The sequence below is a fragment of the Phacochoerus africanus genome, chromosome 7 (assembly GCF_016906955.1).
Source record: "Phacochoerus africanus isolate WHEZ1 chromosome 7, ROS_Pafr_v1, whole genome shotgun sequence".
NCBI lineage: Eukaryota > Metazoa > Chordata > Mammalia > Artiodactyla > Suidae > Phacochoerus > Phacochoerus africanus.
Window position 1 is genome coordinate 19,598,159 of NC_062550.1, and position 17,784 is coordinate 19,615,942.

General features: G+C 52.4%; 1 protein-coding gene across 2 annotated transcripts in view; it reads right to left on the reverse strand.

Annotated features, from left to right (window-relative positions):
- FIGNL2 (fidgetin like 2) overlaps nucleotides 1-1,642 on the reverse strand; it is a 28,418-nt gene extending 26,776 nt beyond the window's left edge. The window contains exon 1 of one of the 2 annotated variants that reach the window (XM_047786660.1): nucleotides 1,557-1,642. The gene's annotated coding sequence lies outside the window, so the exon portion shown is untranslated. Of the gene's footprint in view, nucleotides 1-1,440 lie in introns of both variants that reach the window. The other variant, XM_047786659.1, reaches the window with a different exon arrangement.
- Between the last annotated feature and the right edge of the window lie 16,142 nt (nucleotides 1,643-17,784).

Consider the following 17,784-nt stretch of genomic DNA (forward strand, 5'->3'; position numbering starts at 1 on the left):
GAATTCCTGGATGGGGGCTCGGGAGAACCCCAGTCCGGCCGTTCCCAGAAGGACGCACGGGGGTTCGGGTTGAACTCTGGGTGGGTCTCGGGCTCCCTGTGCAGGGTCAGAGTTCTTTGGACCACGGCACGATCTGGCCCACTCCAGCGACTCCACAGGGAAGGCTCTGGATCCCGAGCACCGAGAAGGTCTCCTGCCCCGCGGAAGGCCAGAGTGGGATTCGAACCGGGTTGCCATTTCTCGCTGCCTGGCCGAGGGCTGAGGTCCGCTCAGCCGCTGCGGCCCTGGCGGCCCTGGCGTACGACAACACAAACATTCTTCCGTCCTCTATTCTCCTCCAAATTAGGTATCCATGGAGACAGGGCCTGGCAGCCTGACAGCCCCACGGCCTAATCCTGATTTAGTGACCGTCCCTTTAACAGCCCACCCACCCGTCCACCCACCCCTGCGCTCCAGGCTCCCGGCCGCTGCTGGGCGCAGGCTCCAGGCCGCTCACGCTCGCCCTCGCACAGCCCCTTTTCCAGATCTCCTCCGCCGGAGAGGCCACCGGGACTGGAAGGGTCGAGAAGGGAGACCTACCTTTGCTGAGCACCCAACCTTTACTGTGTGCCCAACCCTTGCAGAGGACCTTCTATAAAGCGATTTCCTTAGCAAGGGAATCACTGTGTAGACCAAGAGTGGGGAAGTTTAAAGGGCTCATGAGAGAGAGCTGGGAGCTCAGAGGGTCCCCCTGGCAGCCTATAACCCACGGGTGAAGGTAAATGTGGCTTCCTGCAACACTCTGACTCCGAGATGCGGGCTAAGCTCTCTCGGGCCAGTAGAGAAGAAAGGCAGGGTGTGGGTGTGAGGGTCGCAGGGCCCGCAGGGCCCCAAGTGGCCTCAGTCTCCTGTCACTGCCCCGTCACGATGCTGGGGAATCTCCGGGCCTGGAACCCAGTCCCCACCCCCCCCCTCCCTCACACACAGGGGCCGCTGGACAAAGACCTGACGGAGTGGGAGGGGCCTCGGGCCGGCCCTCGGGGCTCCGGACACTGGATCCTTCTGGGACCCGAACCCGCAAATCCTGGCTCCCCACCCCCAATCCCGCAGGCTCCCCCCAGAGCCTAGTGCTCGCTATTGCTGCAGCCTCCGCACCAGGGGGAACGGCGAAGAGGGTGCCCGTTGGCGTCAGAGAGAAGAGCCCCTTCTTTGCCCGCCCCCTCCCCCCCCAGGGAGTGACCCTCGGCTCCCACGCACCCGCCCGGGTCTCTCGCTGGCCTTGCCCTTCGACCCCCGCCTCGTTGAACCCCGCGACCCGCAGCCCCCGCCCTCTCCGGCCCTCGCACTGCCCCGCGCCCGCGGACAAAGCTCCGGACACCCCGACCGAACGGTCACCACCCCTTGACCCCGGCCCGCCCGCGCGCTCCCGCGCCTGCCCCCGCCGGGGCCGCGGTCCCGTACCTCGGCATCCCGGCCGGGTCCTAGGTGAGTGTGCGCAGCCTGGGGGGACGTCCGGCCCCAGGGCCGGGGCGCAGGCCGGGGGCGACAGGCCGGGGCTGGGGGGCAGCGGCACTCACCATCCTGGAGCCGCTACTGCTGCGGCTGCTGCGGCCGCCGCGGGCGGGAGCGGGACTGGGCAGTGGGGGTGGCCGGACAAGGGGCCGCCCCGGCTCCCCCCGCAGGCAGGACCCCCACCCCCACCCCCGCCTCCCCTCGCCCGCCCCCAGCGCCCTCCCTCGCAGGCCTTTGCTCCCCTCCCCTTTCCCTGCTCCTCCCTCCCCGAGTGCCCCTCCCTTCCCCCAACTCCCGCCCCTTCCCCGGCCCTCTCCACCCGGGCCGCTCCCCCGCCCTCCCCTCCTCGCCCCCGCCCCGCCCCGCCCCGCCCCCACCTCCCCTGGGCTCGCCCGGCCCCTCCTCTCAACCCGCCCGGCCTGGCCCCGCCCCTCTCCTCCCCGAGCTCTAAAATAAATTAGCCACAGAGGGGAAAAAAGAGCAAATGACCCTTGGTGTGGAGTGTCCTTGCGCCACTCTCAGGCCCGCCCCCACCTCTCCCGGGCCGTCGGAGCGGGAAGTTGGGGTGGGGGTGGAGGCCGGGCAGGGTGGGGAGCAGTCCCGGAGGGGGGAGACCGGGACTGAGCAATAGGGCGGCCGAGCGTGTCCACCGGGTGTGAGCGGCTTCCTGGGTCGAAGGGCAAAGGGGAAGACAGCCGGCCCAGCCTGCCCCGTCCGCCAGCCGCCTTCGATCCCCTCTCCCTGGACTGCCTCGGCCTCTCGGCCTCTCGGCCTCTGGGCCGAAGCCTGATGAACTCACGCGTTCATCCCCCACCCCCCAGGTGAACTGTTGGCTGCGCCAGCCCGGGACGCAGGGGCTGGGGCACGCACAGCCCAGCAAGTCCACCGCTCTGCGCTGATGCCACTCCGGGTGGGGCTGGGTTCAGGGGAGGACGGAGAGCCCTGAACATGGGCAGCGGAGAGTGGAATGTGACGTCTAAACCGTGGACTTCACTGGAGGGCTTCCCCAAGAAGGCAGCATTCACACTGGGCCAAGGATGACTCTCAGACCTGTGGTCTGCGTAGAGGTGCCCAGGGGCATTCATTGATCCGTGCATTCATTCAACAGATACATAATTCAGCCTCTACTCCGCTCCAGCCTTGGGCTAGGCACTTGGGACACCCGACAGAGTCCCAAAGGCACCCCCCCCCCGCACACACACACACTGGAGTTGCCATCCAAGGGCAGGTAGAATTCTATCAGACACACTGAGACAAGACTTCAGCGGTGATCCAGGTGGGAAAGGAAGCCTGCCTGGCAAGCAGCGCATGGCAGAACCCCCTTTGCCCCCAGGATGTTGCAGGAGAGGGGGGCGAGCTTAGGTGGGAAGATGCAGATACATTTCCTAGAGGAGATGCTGAGCACCTGGAGGGTCCCTAGTCCATCTCTGTTCCTGCGCAAGGGCAATGTGTGTGGGTCCTCTTCTGAGGAGGTTTGGTTTTTTCCCTGCTCAGCCTGAGTACTAGCAGGACAAGGTGGCCCTTGCACCCTAACCCCCACCTGCAGGGTAGTGCTCTCTCTTCTGTGTTTTGCAGAACTCTAACTCTCCCCTTCTCTGGGATCTCCCTGGCCCCCTCTGGAAGCTCTGAGTTCTGATCTCCTGGGCGCTCCTACAGGTGCCGCCCAGGGGCGGGAAAGGGGGAGGTTCCCATGTTTTTTCCAACCCACATACAGGAGCAGGAGTAGCACTCAGGCAGATTCTGGAACTCCCCAAGGTCAGGATCTTCTCCAATCCCAGAGTCAGTCGTCTCTTCCTCTCCACTCCGTTCCCCTAGGACCCACAGCCTGGCACAGGTCAGAATGACAGGGCAGGCTTCAAAATCAGAAAGGCAGGATAAAGGGAGCCACATCTGTCACTCTGGGAGAGCTGAACCCCTAGCTGAAGGGACAATCCCAAGAAAACAGAGGGGGAAGGAATTTGTTGAGGATTTCTTTACTGATGGGGTATCTGAGGCCCAGAAAGATGAGACATGCTTGGGGTCACACAGCAAAGCTGGATCTAGGGAGTTCTTGTGATTTAGCAGTAACGAACCTGACTGTAACTATGACGATGTGGGTTTAATCCCTGGCCTCTATCAGTGGGTTAAGGACCCAGCAGTGCTTCAAGCTGTGGTGTAGGTCACAGACAGCTTGGATCTGGTGTCGCTGTGGCTGTGGTGTAGGCCGGCGGCTGCAGCTCTGATCTGGCCCCTAGCCTGGGAACTTCTATATGCCACAGGTGCGGCCCTAAAACGACAACAACAACAACAACAACAACAAATGCTGGATCTAGAATCCACTGTACTTTTGCCACTCCGTCAGGCAAAGGTCAGAGGCAGGAGCTAAGGGAGAGGCTAATGTCCACATGAGCTGAGTGACACCAACTAGCAGGATGAGAGCCACAAGGCCAAGCCCCACATTGCCAAGGCATTGTGGCTGGGTGTCGCTGGGGGCCATACTCCACCAGGCTCAAGGTGCGGTAAATGAAGGAGTATGACAGGAGGTGATAAGGTGCTCCCCTGGAGCAGGCATCCAGTTCTCCTGCACCCCCCGGGCCCCTCCAGCGCTGGTAGGAGGGACAAGGTTAGACCTCAGGAAGGCCTTCCCCGTAAGACAGAGCAGGTCAGGAGTTCCCTTCGTGGTTCAGCAGTAATGAACCCGATTAGGATCCACAAAGACATGGGTTCAACCCCTGGCCTCGCTCAGTGGATCAAGGATCTGGCGTTGCTGTGAGCTGTGGTGTAGGCCGGCAGCTGTAGCTCCGATTTGACCCCTAGCCTGGGATCTTCCATGTGCCTCACATTCGGCCCTAAAAAGCCTAAATACAGTAAAAAAGACAGAGCAGGTGAGCACACTGAGAGGCCTTTGCTGAACTCCACAGAGAAGATGCATCTTCGAGGCGCCAAATGGTTTCTGTTGGACAGACTGGCATGGGTCACACAAAGGGGTTTAGTTAGCAGGTGGAGCTGAGGTTGGTCTCCTCGCCCCTCTGCCCACCAGTGCTCAGGCAGTGAAGTGTGGCTCCCCCGCCCCGAGCTCATTAAAGTCCTATTAATTCATCATCCACCTCCTGGGCTGACAAATCCTCCATCCTGGCAAATGGCCCTTCATCATGTCTGCCCTCCTGGGCGGGGCCCTGGGGGTCTGTTCTCTGAGGACTTCCTGCTGACCCCTCTCCTGGCTGTCCCCAGTCAAGGGATCTGTGCCCTGAGAGCCCCCTGCTGAGGACAGGCTTCTGGCCGGTCTTGTAATCATCCCGGAGTAGGTCAAGTGCCTGGCAGTGGATTGGATAATAACAGTGGTTTCAGCTGAGGGCCCTGCATTCTTTCCCAGCCCTTTTGCTTGTTTCTCATCCAAGGGGGAGGCAGGTGCTGTGCTTGGTGTGCTGCTGAGTGCCCTGCACATGTGTGAATGTGGGTGTGGGGCATGGGGATGTGTGCGGATGTGTGTGTGTGTGTGTGTGTGTGTGTGTGTGTGTGTGTGTGAGTGTGTGATCTTCCTGGCCCACAGACTTGCAACAAAGCCTTGAAAACATCAAGAAAAATAACCCAGCTGGCCCAGGGAGACTCAGAATTTTGAAGGGAAAGAGGAGAGTTCGGGAAGATGTAGAAGCCAGAGAGGGAGGGAGGGAGGAGCAGGTGGGTGAGGAGGAAGGAAAGAAACGGGTCCGGGGGAAGGAGGGGGTGGGGGGAGGATAGGAGAAAGAAATGGACCAGAGGAAGCGGAAAGGGCGGGAGAGCTCTCTTTGTGGTCCTCTAGATCGGCCGCTCTGGACTCATTAAGAAGCAGGAAAGGAAGGAAATGTGTCCAGGCTGGGGGATTGGGGTGCGTGCCCAGAGCGCACCACGCCCAGCGGGCTGCCGCACCCCCCACTCGCCCCAGGCTCAGGCTGCTCCCCCGACGACAAGGGGCGGCCCTAGCCCTTCTCTTTCTGGCTGTTTGGGCTTCAAGGTCCCATTCCCAGTGCCTCCCCCACCCGGCTCACCCCGCACTCCCTTACTCTGTGTGCTTATACCAGCTTTGCCTTCCCAGTGAGCTACAGGCTGCGTCCGGGTCCAGTCCCCCACCCCACAGCCAGCCAGGGGCTCTTCAGATGGAAAGAAAGCATCCCTTCCTCTGGGCGGACCACACAAGACTTGGGAGGAGGAGTTGGGGCTGACTCTCCGTCCCCTCCTGTCCTCCAGGGCCCAGCACTTGTGGACCCTACTACCCACTTCCCAGATCCTCACATCTCTGGTTCTGCTGTTTAGACCATGAGCCAAAGAATGCCCACCCCACCCCCATCCTGCAGCACAGCCTTTGGGCCAGCACCCCAAAGTCAACTGTCATCCATCATGCACCTTTATAATATGGCCCACAGAACCTCTTGCTAAGCACCAATACCTATTTATTTATTTATTTATATTTATCTTCAGCTGCACCCAAGGCATATGGAAGTCCCTGGGCCAGGGATTGAATCTGAGCCACGGCTGTAATCTACACATCTTCGGCAGTGCCTGATCCTTAACCCTGGGCCAGGGATCGAACCCCTGCACCTCAGCAGTGACCCAAGCCGCTGCAGTCAGATTCTTTTTACGCCCACATCTGCAGTATATGGAAGTTCCCAGGCTAGGGTCAAATCAGAGCTGCAGCTGCTGGCCTGTGCCACAGCCACAGCAACATGGGATCTGAGCCACAACCTTGACCTTTGCCACAGCTTGCAGCAAGGCCGGATCCTTAGCCCACTGAGTGAGGCCAGGGATCAAACCTACATCCTCATGGATACTTGTCAGGTTCTTAACCTGCTGGGCCACAACGGGAACTCCCTGCAGTCAGATGCTTAACCTACCGTGCCACAGCCAGAGCCCCTCCATACCTTTTCAATACTGCAGAGTTTCTAACCATGGGGCTTCTTTTTCCCTATTTTACCTGGGGAACTCCTATTCATCCTTCAGAACCCAACTCAGATATGTCCTTTTGTAAAGCTGTCCCTAGCCATCCCCTACCCCCCAGCAGAGCTGGTGGCTCCTACCCTAAAATTCTTCTAATCCCTTTTTCTAGGTTCCAGGGGTGGAGCCCAATACTCTGCTTCCTAGAAGAGCCCTCCCCTTCCTAGACCTCGTCCAAAGGCAGAAGACTCCACCCAAGCCCGTCTTGTTCACTGCCTCACATGCCAGCCCCCCTGGAGACCCACTGGCTTCCCCCTTCCCTAAAGCTTACAAACTCGGGGCAGAATGGGGAACTGGAAGTCCAAGTGGCTCAGAGATCTCCCCACCCCCACGCTGCCCTCCCCGGGGCTGGGCCTGACAGGAGATTCCCAGCACATCTGGTTGTACTTAAATCATCCAGCGCCCAACTGCCCAGGCATGTTCCCTACTTTTCTCCCCTCTGCCCTGGCCTCTGCCTCTTCCTAAACCAGCCTCCCAGGTCTCTCCTCCAGGACGCCTTCCCTGATTGGCCCAGCCTCTGTAACCACAGCCTACCCTTGAACCTCCACCTCGCTGGGTCCGAAGTCTGGGAGAATGTGTACTCGGTGTATGGAGAGCCATCCTCTTCAAGCACTGGTCGTGGATAGAAAGCCTTCCTCCAGGCAGGGAGGCGAGCTGACCAAGAGCCTCTCCTCTGTGCCCTAGGGTGGCTGCCTCCAGTTTCTCCAGGAGTGGGGAGGAGGAGCCTTTTTAAAGCCCTGGTTCAGATCCAGACGGAGAGTTCTTCCAGGGGCTTTGCTAGTATTAAAGAACAAAAGGGAAAGAAATACGAAAACTACAGCCAATATCAAAAGACACTGGCCACGAAGAACAGGTCTGTGGAACTACCAAGACCTGCTCCACCAGGGCTCCAGGTTTGAATGTTTAGTCATTCATTCATTCCGCCATTCAATAGCATGTACTGATGCCTAAGTGTACTAAGTTCTGGGAACAAGGACTTGAATAAGATCCCAGTACTCCCTAGAGAAACTCAGTCAGGGGAGGAGAGGGACAGGTGGACAAACAAATGCAAGATGCTGAGATGGCCACAAGTGGGGAAGCAGTGGGGTACGCTGCTATGGTCTGGGGGGTAGGGACACTTAACTGCTGGGGCCTGTCTCCTTACCTGTAAAAGGTGAATGAGGGTTGCGGCGGAGTTCTAATAAGATCGTGCGTGTGGATGCGCTTTGTGAAATGCTAAGTGAATTGTTGCGACTATTACTGGGCTCAGGCACATTGCTGTCATATGGTCATGGTTCATTTTCCTGATGCCTGAACAGCTGTCCCTGCCTACCCTCTGAGAGCTAGAGAAACTTCTCCTGTGGGGGACACTCAGCTCAGAGCAGCAAGCAGTTGGGATACACACACACAATACTTTTTTGGGGGTTGTTTTTTTTGCTTTTTAGGGTTGCACCTGTGGCATATGGAGGTTCCCAGGCTAGGGGTTTAATCAGGGCTGCAGCTGCTGGCCTACGTCACAGCCACAGCCAAGCAGGGGTCTGAGCCATGTCTGCTCACGGCAATGCCAGATCCCTGACCCGTGCAGCGAGGTCAGGGATCAAACCCTCATCCTTACGGATACTAGTCAGATTCATTTCCATGGCATCACAACAGGATCTCCCCACAATACTTTTTGCTACACAAGTAAAACACCTTTTTAAAGTACCTTTAGGAGTTCCCACTGTGGCAAAATGGAATCAGTGGTGTCTCTGCAGCAATGGGCTGCAGGTTGTGCCAGGATGGCCTGGCACAGTGGGTTAGGATCAGGCATTGCCACAGCTGCAGCATAGGTTGTACCTGCAGCTTGGATGTGATCTGATAAAGAAGATGTGATATACAGGTGTGTGTGTGTGTAATGGAATATTACTCAGCCATAAAAAAGAATAATATAATGCCATTTACAGCAACATGGATGGACCTAAGTGAAGTAAGTCAGACAGAGAAAGACAATTATCATGTGAGATCATTAATATGTGGAATCTAATAGAAATGATACAAAACTACTTATTTACAAAACAGACTCAAATATTTTGAAACCAAACTTATGGTTAGGGAAGGGGAAATGTTGGGGGGAGGGATGGATTGGGAGGCTGGAATTGGCATATGCACACTACTTCATGCAAAGTCGATTAGTAACAAGGAATTGCTATATAGCTTGGTAAAATCTGTTCAATGCTCTGTGACAGCCTATATGGGGAAAGCATCTAAAAAACAGTGGATATGTATACGTATGTCTGATTCACTGTGCTGTACACCTGAAACTAACGCAACATGGTAAGTCACCTATAGTTCAATAAAATTTATTTTAAAATTAATAATTTATTCCCCTAACTTAGAAAATACTAATAAGCACAAATCCAAAAAAAAATTTTTTTAAATCAAAACACTTCATCCCACCAGAGATAACCCTTGGTAAGACTTTGGAGTAAGATATATTTTTCTAGATATTGATATAGAGAGAGCCACACTGTCTTGTAATCTGCTTTTCTCAATCAACAAGTATTGTGAATATCTTTTGGGGTCTATAAATATACATATACCACCCAATTTTTTTTTTTTTTTTAGTCATAAGTGTGGAGTATGTAAGTTCCCGGCCAGGATGGAACCCCAGCCGCTATAGAGGCAATGTGAGACTTTTAACCAGCTGCACCACAGCAGGAATTCCTATACCACATTTTTTTTTTGTCTTTTTGCTATTTCTTTGGGCCTCTCCAGCGGCATATGGAGGTTCCCAGGCTAGGGGTCTAATCGGAGCTGTAGCCACAGGTCTACACCAGAGCCACAGCAACGTGCGATCCAAGCTGCATCTGCGACCTATACCACAGCTCAAAGCAATGCCGGGTCCTTAACCCACTGAGCAAGGCCAGGGATCGAACCCACAACCTCACGGTTCCCAGTCGGATGTGTTAACCACCGTGCCACGACAGGAACTCCAATACCACATAATTTTTAATGACAGTTTAAATTAATTTAACATTTCTTTTGTTGTCCCTTTTTTTCTCCCAGAAATAAAATGGTGACGAATAGACCTGTAACGTCCACTTTTGTGCATGTGTCTGCAGAGGATAAAGTCTTAGTAACAAGAGGCTGGGAAAGCATATTTTTACCTTTGACGAGCCATTAACCCAGGCTTCTGGGCGGTGCTCTCACACCTCCTCCAGGCAGCCCTCCCTGACTGGCGTTTCAGGGCCCAGTGCATCTCCAGAGGCCCACATTTTTTTCCCAGTAGTTTCATCCTGTAGTGACCTGGCTTGGAAGCCAGGAAAAACGCTCGGGGGAGAAAAAAAAGCCTGGCTGGTGAAGGCCAGGAGGGGCCCCGGCTGGAGAGCACAAAGCCGGCCTGTCTGGGGCAGTGAAAGAGGCCCCGCCCCTCGGGGCTGCTGGTCGAACATTCCTCCCGGGACAATGGCTGCCTCAGGGCATCCTAAGCATGAAGGAGGTCCGGTGGCTTCCCCAGTCCACCCCACCTACCCCCACCCCCAAGTTGAACTCGTTCCCAAAAAGGAAGGAAGGGGCGCCTCGCCTTGGGGGCGGGGTAGGGAGGGGCAGTGCTTCCCTGGGTCCAGGCCGCCCTCGGCTCCCCCTTCTTTTACTGACTCTGATCCACGACTTCCGAGCACCCCCGCCCAGCTCCCCCTTCCCTGTGGATCTTGGGCAAGTCCTGTTCTCTCTAAGCCTCTTGCTTCCTCAGCTGTTAAATCAAGCCTTGAGTTCAGTGGTGGCCAAATTCCCCACGGATCTAAAATGCCATAAGGTAGTGGTGTGCTGGGGCACCTGCAGACTCTGGAGCCAGACGCCCTGAGCTCACATCCCGGGCTGCCCTTTACCCTGGGAATTTAACACTCCTGCCTCAGCTTCCCTTTCTGTAAAGTGGGTTAAAAGTATACGTCCAGGAGTCCCCGCTGTGGCGCAATGGGATCTTGGCATCTTGGCAGCACTGGAATGCAGGTTCCATCCCCGGCCCTGGCACAGTTGCTTGTGGGTCCGCGTTGCTGCAGCTGCGGCTTGGGTTGCCACTGCAGCATGGATCTCATCTCCGGTCCTGGAATTCCATATGCGGCTGGACTGCCAAAAAAAATAAAAGAGAGAGATGCCCAGCCCTCCTGGGGCTTTCCTGAGGAAGGATGAGGAGACGCTCATGAAATAGACGGCTGATTTCGTCAGAATCTACGCGTTGTGATTCACACTTAACTCTAAAGCTAGCCAACCCTGGTCCACTGTCCTGCATGATCTAGATTTTGGTCCCTGGACATTTACTCCAACCATCAGTCACAGTCTGGGAGATGAGGGGCAACTGATAGCCCAGGAAAGCCTCCCTCTCTCTGCTTTCCCCTTGTCTTTGTGTTGAGCTAAAGCCATAAAGCTGTAAAACTGTAAAGGCTTTGGGGGGGCAAATAAAAATTTAAATACAGGAAAACTCCTATGTCAGGTCACGGGTCTTCACATTTGTTTGGCAAATGTAAACATTCCCACTGCAGCCAGCAACTGCTGGAACCATGGGTGACATAGGATTCCGGGGTAACACACTGGAGGATTAGGACTGACGCCTTTTTTTTGGGGGGGGGGGGCTTTTCAGGGCCACACCTGATACATATGGAAGTTCCCAGGTTAGGGGTGGAATCGCAGTTCAGCTGCCTGCCTACACCACAGCCCCAGCAACGCTAGATTCAAGCTATTTCTGTGACCTACACCACAGCTCACGACCACAGGGGATCCTCAACCCACTAAGCAGACCCAGGGATCAAACCCTGTCCTTGTGGATCCTAGTCAGGTTCATTACCAGTGAGCCACCACGGAAACTCCTGAGACTAACACACTTAAACAGTGAGCAACATGGGCTTCCTGTAGGAGTTCCTGATGTAGTGCAGAGGAAACGAATCCCACTAGTATCCATGAGGATGGAGGTTCGATCCCTGGCCTTGCTCAGTGGGCTGGGAATCCAGCGTTGCCATGAGGTGTGGTGTAGCTTGCAGATACCGCTCAGATCTGACGTTGCTGTAGCTGTGGCATAGGCCAGTGGCTACAGCTCAGGATTTGACTCCCTAGCCTGAGAACCTCTATATGCCGCAGGTGTGGCCCTAAAAAAGTGGGAAAAAAAAAAAAAGACTTCCCGTAAATTTTTCATTCTTGTTGCACCTGTAGCATGCAGAAGTTCCTGGGGCCAGGGATTAAACCCATGCCATAGCAGTAACAACACCAGACCCTTAACCTACTAGGCCACCAGGGAACTCCTCTGATAAATTTTTTTAAGCTGTATGACACAGACCCCTGCCCAACTCCTCCCATTTTCCCTCATATGCTTGTTCTCTCCTTCTTCTCACTCACTGCCTTCGCAACCCTATCCTATGCTCCCGAAATAAAATCCTCTGCCGCTAGTACCAGAAAACCCTCCTCACAGTGGCTTATACAGTAAGGAAAATGCATTATCGTATTTCATCCAATTTAGATGCCACTGATATTAAGAAGCACTGATACTTTATGTACCATTAGAAAGAAAAAGCCCTGCCAGTTAAACTGACAGAATGATTTCTTATCGCTTAGAATTTTTATTTTACATTTATTTTAAAAGTTCTTTTGGACTTATGGGGAAATATATATTTTAACATAACTTAGTCTTGCACATATATAACAAGGAAAACATGAGTGAAATAAATTAGCTATGATTTTTTTAATGAATTGCATGTTTCATTTTATTTTTTTATTATTTTATTTTATTTTATTTTATTTTATCTTTTGTCTTTTTAGGGCTGCACCCGAGGCAGATGGAGGTTCCCAGGCTAGGGGTCTAATCGGAGCTACAGCTGCTGGCCTACACGACAGCCACAGCAACGAGGGATCCGAGCCATGTCTGCACTCTACACAGCTCATGGCAACGCTGGATCCTTAACCCACTGAGTGAGACCAGGGATGGAACCTGCATCCTCATGGATGCTGGTTGGGTTTGTTAACCACTGAGCCACGACGGAAGCTCCTATGATTTTCTTTAAACTTTATCACATTGAGTGTCTGATTCTCGGAATCACTTTGCAGCTTTGAGCTGTCAATGTCTGTGTTTTTCCACATGGGCTCTTCACTGGGGCCCATTCGAGGGTTGGCGAGACTGCGCGTCTTAAGAGACAGCTCTACTGAATGAATTACCCATTGCTGTGTAAAAAAACATTACCCCTGATCTTAGTAGTTGAAAGCAACCAACATTTACTAGGTTACAGTTCCTATGGGTCAGGAATCTGGAACTGGTTTACCTGGGTGGTTCTGGGTCAGGGTCTCTTATGAGCTACCACTCCAAGCGTGGGCAAGCAGAATCCACTTCCAAGCTCAGGTACATGGCTCTTGGCCGACCTCAGTTGTTAGCTGGGTGTTGGCTGGATATCTCACACACAACTGGATACCACATGGGCCTCTCTATAGGCTGCCTGTCTGGCTTCATGACACGGCAGCTGGCTTCCCTGACAACAAACAATCCAAGGGAGAGCACAGTCAATCATTTAAGACAGAACCACAGTCTTGTTATAACCTAATATAGGATGTGTCATATCATGATGTATCATGATTTCTGCCCTCTGCCACGGATCACAAAGCCCCACCCAGAATGAAGTGGAAGGGGCTACAGAAGAGCACGACTAGCAGGAGGGCAGGACCCTTAGGAAGCATTTTGCAGGTTGCCTACTGTTACCCTGGCAGTTTCCCTCTGAGCCGCTGACATTCATTCTAGAAGTTTTGATGCCAGCAGATGATCTTGTCAGATAACCAATACAAATTTCTAGACGTCAGTCTAGACTCAGTCTTTACATGGCTTGTGTCCTGAAATTTTATAGCGTGATAGGTGTCCCGTCATGACAGCAGGAAAGTCACCAAAATGTGCAGGAAGGACAGCTAAGCACGGCTGCTGTCTGATTGACAGCAGGTTAAGATACCGTGGATGGTAAGGTGTATACTGATTTCAGAAATGTCTTAATGTGACCAAAGGTGCATTTCAGAATCCATCAAATACAATATTCTATTTAAGAATAAGCAGTAGCTGCAGACTGGATTGATTCAGGGACCACATTCCTTTCATCTTCATATCTAACTCCTTCAGCACATCTGCTGTGTCCCTGGATGGTTCCCCTCAAGTCACAAAATGCCTGACTGCAGTTCCAATCATCCCGTTGGGCCCAACTATGCCTCCTTTTGAAAGCAAAGAAGCCTTTCTCAGAGACATCAGAAGATTCTCCTTCTTATCTCATTGACCAGAGATTGTTACTGCCTGTGTTCATCAGCCCCATGTGTTGGCAAAACTCTGATTTAAACAAGATTGAACTTTATTTTTTCTCATATAAAAGAAGACTGAGCTAGGGGGCTAGCTCCATAGTTTCAGTGTCCTTGGAGACATGGCATCACCTATCTCACGTGATTCACTTTCAACTTCACCCCATGTTCCAAAATAGCTGCTGGGGTTCCAGCCATCGGATCCATGTTGTAGACCAGAAGTAGCAAAAACAAAAGGTCAAAGGCTGTTCCTCAGCAGAGTCAGCTCCCTTCGGCAAACTTGTCAGATGTTCTAGGAGCAATTCTGTTTACATTTTATTGGTCGGAACTTGGTCACCTGGCCCCATCTAGCTGCAAAGAAAGCTAGAAACATTTTTTTTCAGCAGGGCACTGTGTCACCCTAAATAAAACATGACTATTATTAAGGAAGAAGACAGGAGAATGGATGTTAGGTGACTACAACCATTGCCTTCCACAGTTGTCACGCTTAAACCAATCCCTGGTTGCCAGGGAGGGGCGGGGTTACAAAGATTGATGTAGAAATGTTAGGATTTACTCCTGGGGTGGATACAGGTTACAATTCTTGAGAGGTGGATCCCTGAACCAATCCCGAGTTGTTAACTAGGAAGAAGCAGATAATGCAGTCACTGCTGGTTATTAACTGACAATCATTGCTTGCATTTCTTGCTAACAGAACCTTGATTTTGTACAAACTGCTCTGTTCTTCAGGGGGAGACTGCGCCCTCTCGAGCCTCAGGGGTGCATCTGGATTAGTCTGAGATATCTGTGGGCATTCCATTCCCTCTGCCAGGGTTTAGTTTAAGAATGGGCATGTAACATGAATCTGGCTCATGACACAGGAGGGAATGTTCTGGAAAGAGTCTGGGAGATTCTGGAAAGACTTCTTAGAGGCTGAAAGAGAAGCAGCTTTTCCTGGATTCTGGATGCGTTTGTCGGCATGTGATATCTGGCAGAGCCAGCTTGTGATTTTAAGAGAAGTTAGGGTACAAGGACAAAATCCACCACGATAAAGACGGCAGAGAAGAGAACACCATATGGCAGAATATTCATAGACTGGACTCCTACTCAGCGATAAGACTGAACGGCAATAAAATTGAATAAACAACAACAAAATGGATGAACCTCAAAAAAATTGTCCGAAGCAAAGGGAGCCGGCACAATAGAGTATATATAATATGGTTCCGTTCATAGGAAGCTCTTAAACATGTAAGCCTGATCTATGCAAGTAGAAATAAGATCAATGGTTACCTGTGGCAGGAGTGAGGGAGGGACTGACCACTCATGGACACGAGAGAAGTTCTGGCATGACGTCAGTGTTGTGCTTCTCTTTCTTTCTTTCTTTCTTTCTTTCTTTCTTTCTCTCCCTCCCTCTCTCTCTCTCTCTCTCTCTCTCTCTCTCTCTCTCTCTCTCTCTTTCTTTCTTTCTTTCTTTTTCTTTCCTTTTTAAGGGCTGCACCCTCAGCATATGGAAGTTCCCAGGCTAGAGGTCAAATTGGAGCTGCAGCTACCAACCCTACACCACAGCCACAGCCACCTGGGATCTGAGCCGCATCTGCGAGCTACACCACAGCTGGTGGCAACACCAGATCCTTAACCCACTGAGCGAGGCCAGGGATCGAACCCACATCCTCCTGGATTCTAGACAGGTTCGTTCCTGCTGTGCCACAATGGGAACTCCAATGTTCTGTTTCTTGATTGGTATGGTTGTCAAAACTCATCAAATTGTATTTGTAAAATCTCTTCATTCTACAGCACCTAAGTTATATTTCAGTGAAGCTGACAAAAGAGGTAAAGAAAGAAAAAGAAACAAACAAGGAAGGAAGGAAGGAAGGAACTAAGTCCTTGATAATATGGTTGAGTCACTGAATTAACCAACAACTATTCTGTTTTGTGTTGCTACATAATAAATAAATGTCCTTACTGTTTAGGGCATTTTTAAGTTGGATCTTCTGTAATTTGAAGCCCAGTTCCTCGAAGTGGGGAGAGGCACCCAGAGGTCAGGGCACAGAGCCAGCCTGGGAAACTGTGGGCTTCGAGGAACAGCAGAATAGGCCAAGAGACGGGAGCTCTGTGTGTGTGATCTGGTGGGGTCTGCTCCCCACCCCACCATCACAGTGAGCCAGTACCCCTGGGGGTTTCTTCCCACTGTTTCCTGACCTTCTTCATCCCGTTTGTCACAGGGTGACCTCGCAATCAAAGGACCTATCCCCAGGCTCTGGTGAGGATTAATTAAGAGAAAATGCAGGGAGTTCCCTTTGTGGCTCAGTGGAAACAAATCTGACTCGTATCCAGAGGTTGCAGGTTTGATCCCTGGCCTCATTCAGTGGGTTAAGGATCTGGCATTGCCATCAGCTGTGGCATAGGTCGCAGACAAGGCTCGGATCCCACGTTGCTGAAGCTGTGTAGCATAGGCTGGCAGCTCTAGCTCCAATTCAACCCCTAGCCTGGGAACCTCCATATGCCACGGGTTCAGCCCTAAAATGACAAAAAAAAAAAAAAAAGAGAGAGAGAAAATGCAGGACAGCTCTTAGCACAGCACCTGGCACATAGTAAGGGTCCCCTAAGCCTCCTGTCTCACCTCACCTGGGCCTGGTGAGGACAACCCAGGCCTGAACCCCGCCAGGGGGAGGTGGCAACAGAATTCTGAAATCTATAGGAAGAAGATCCCCGAACTGTAAATGATTGATGACACCAAGGACTCAGGCTGGAATGACATTGCAGATGGGATTGTTTCTCAGGATTTGGGCAAAGATTACCTGTGGAGTCTGTTTTTATCACCAGGTAGCTGCTGGTAAAGGGAGATAAGAAACACGGGAGGGGGAGTAGATTCAGAAAGTAAAGAGAAAAGTAGAAGTTGACTTTGAGATGCCTGTGAGCAGCACGGAGTTGTGGACAAGAGCAAGGGATCTGCCACCAAGAAGCTCTCTGATCATGGGCAAGTTACTGCCTCTCTCAAAGCCTCAATGTCCTCATCTGTAAAATGGGAATTCTAAGGATACTTATCTCATCAGGTTGCTATAAAGATTGTTAGGTCAAATTAGACATATATTATATGTAAAATATACATATTTATTATTTTTTCACAGCAGCACTTTGGCCTATGAAAGTTCCCAGGCTAGAGGTCAAATCGGAGCTGCAGCTGGGGTCTATGCCACAGCCACACTGGATCCCAGTCACATCTGCAACCTACACTGCACGCACCTTTCAGCAACACTGGATCCTCAACTCACTGAGCTAGGCCAGGAATTGAACGCACATCCTCAGAAGACAACATGGGGTTCTTACCCACTGAGCCACAACAAGAACTCGGAAACAATATATTTAAAGTGCTGAGTCTAGTGCCTGGCTCATAATAAGCTCTCATTAAATAGTGCTACTAATTTTCATCCTCCCTTCACACTCTGCTTAGGCAGTCAGTCTCACACTGAGCAACTGCTGCTATATACTAACCACAGCTGACACGGATGGATAGTTTTTGTTTTGTTTTGGCTTTTTAGGGCCGCATGTGTGGCATATGGAAGTTCTCAGGCTAGGGGTCAAATCAGAGCAGCAGCTGCCGGGCTACTCTACAGCACAGCAATGCAGGATCTGAGCTGATTCGGCAACCTACGCCACAGATCAGGGCAACACCGGATCCCCGACCCACTGGGCAAGGCCAGGGATTGAACCTGTGTCCTCATGGATACTAGTTGGATTCCTTACTGCTGAGCCACAACAGGAACTCCCAGGATGTAGAGTTTTGAGTTTCCATTTCACCTTCTCCTGATTCACACAGGGTGCTCCCCTACAGAAGATTTCCTCTATTTTTTTCTTTGACCCACCCCTCCCTCCCTTCCCTCCAGGTTCTACTTTGCCCTTCCTCTTCCAGGAAGCCTTCCTTGACTAATGCCTCCCACTTTCCTACCAGCCCCACAAACCTCCCCATAGGGACTGGCTTCTCAGCCCAGAGCTCTATCGCCTCCCTTCCATTGGCCCTCCCTCCATAAAGACCACTCCAGCGCAGATAAGGCCCGGACTCAAGGGGAAGGATGCCAGCCCTCCACCACATCCCCAGAGGTT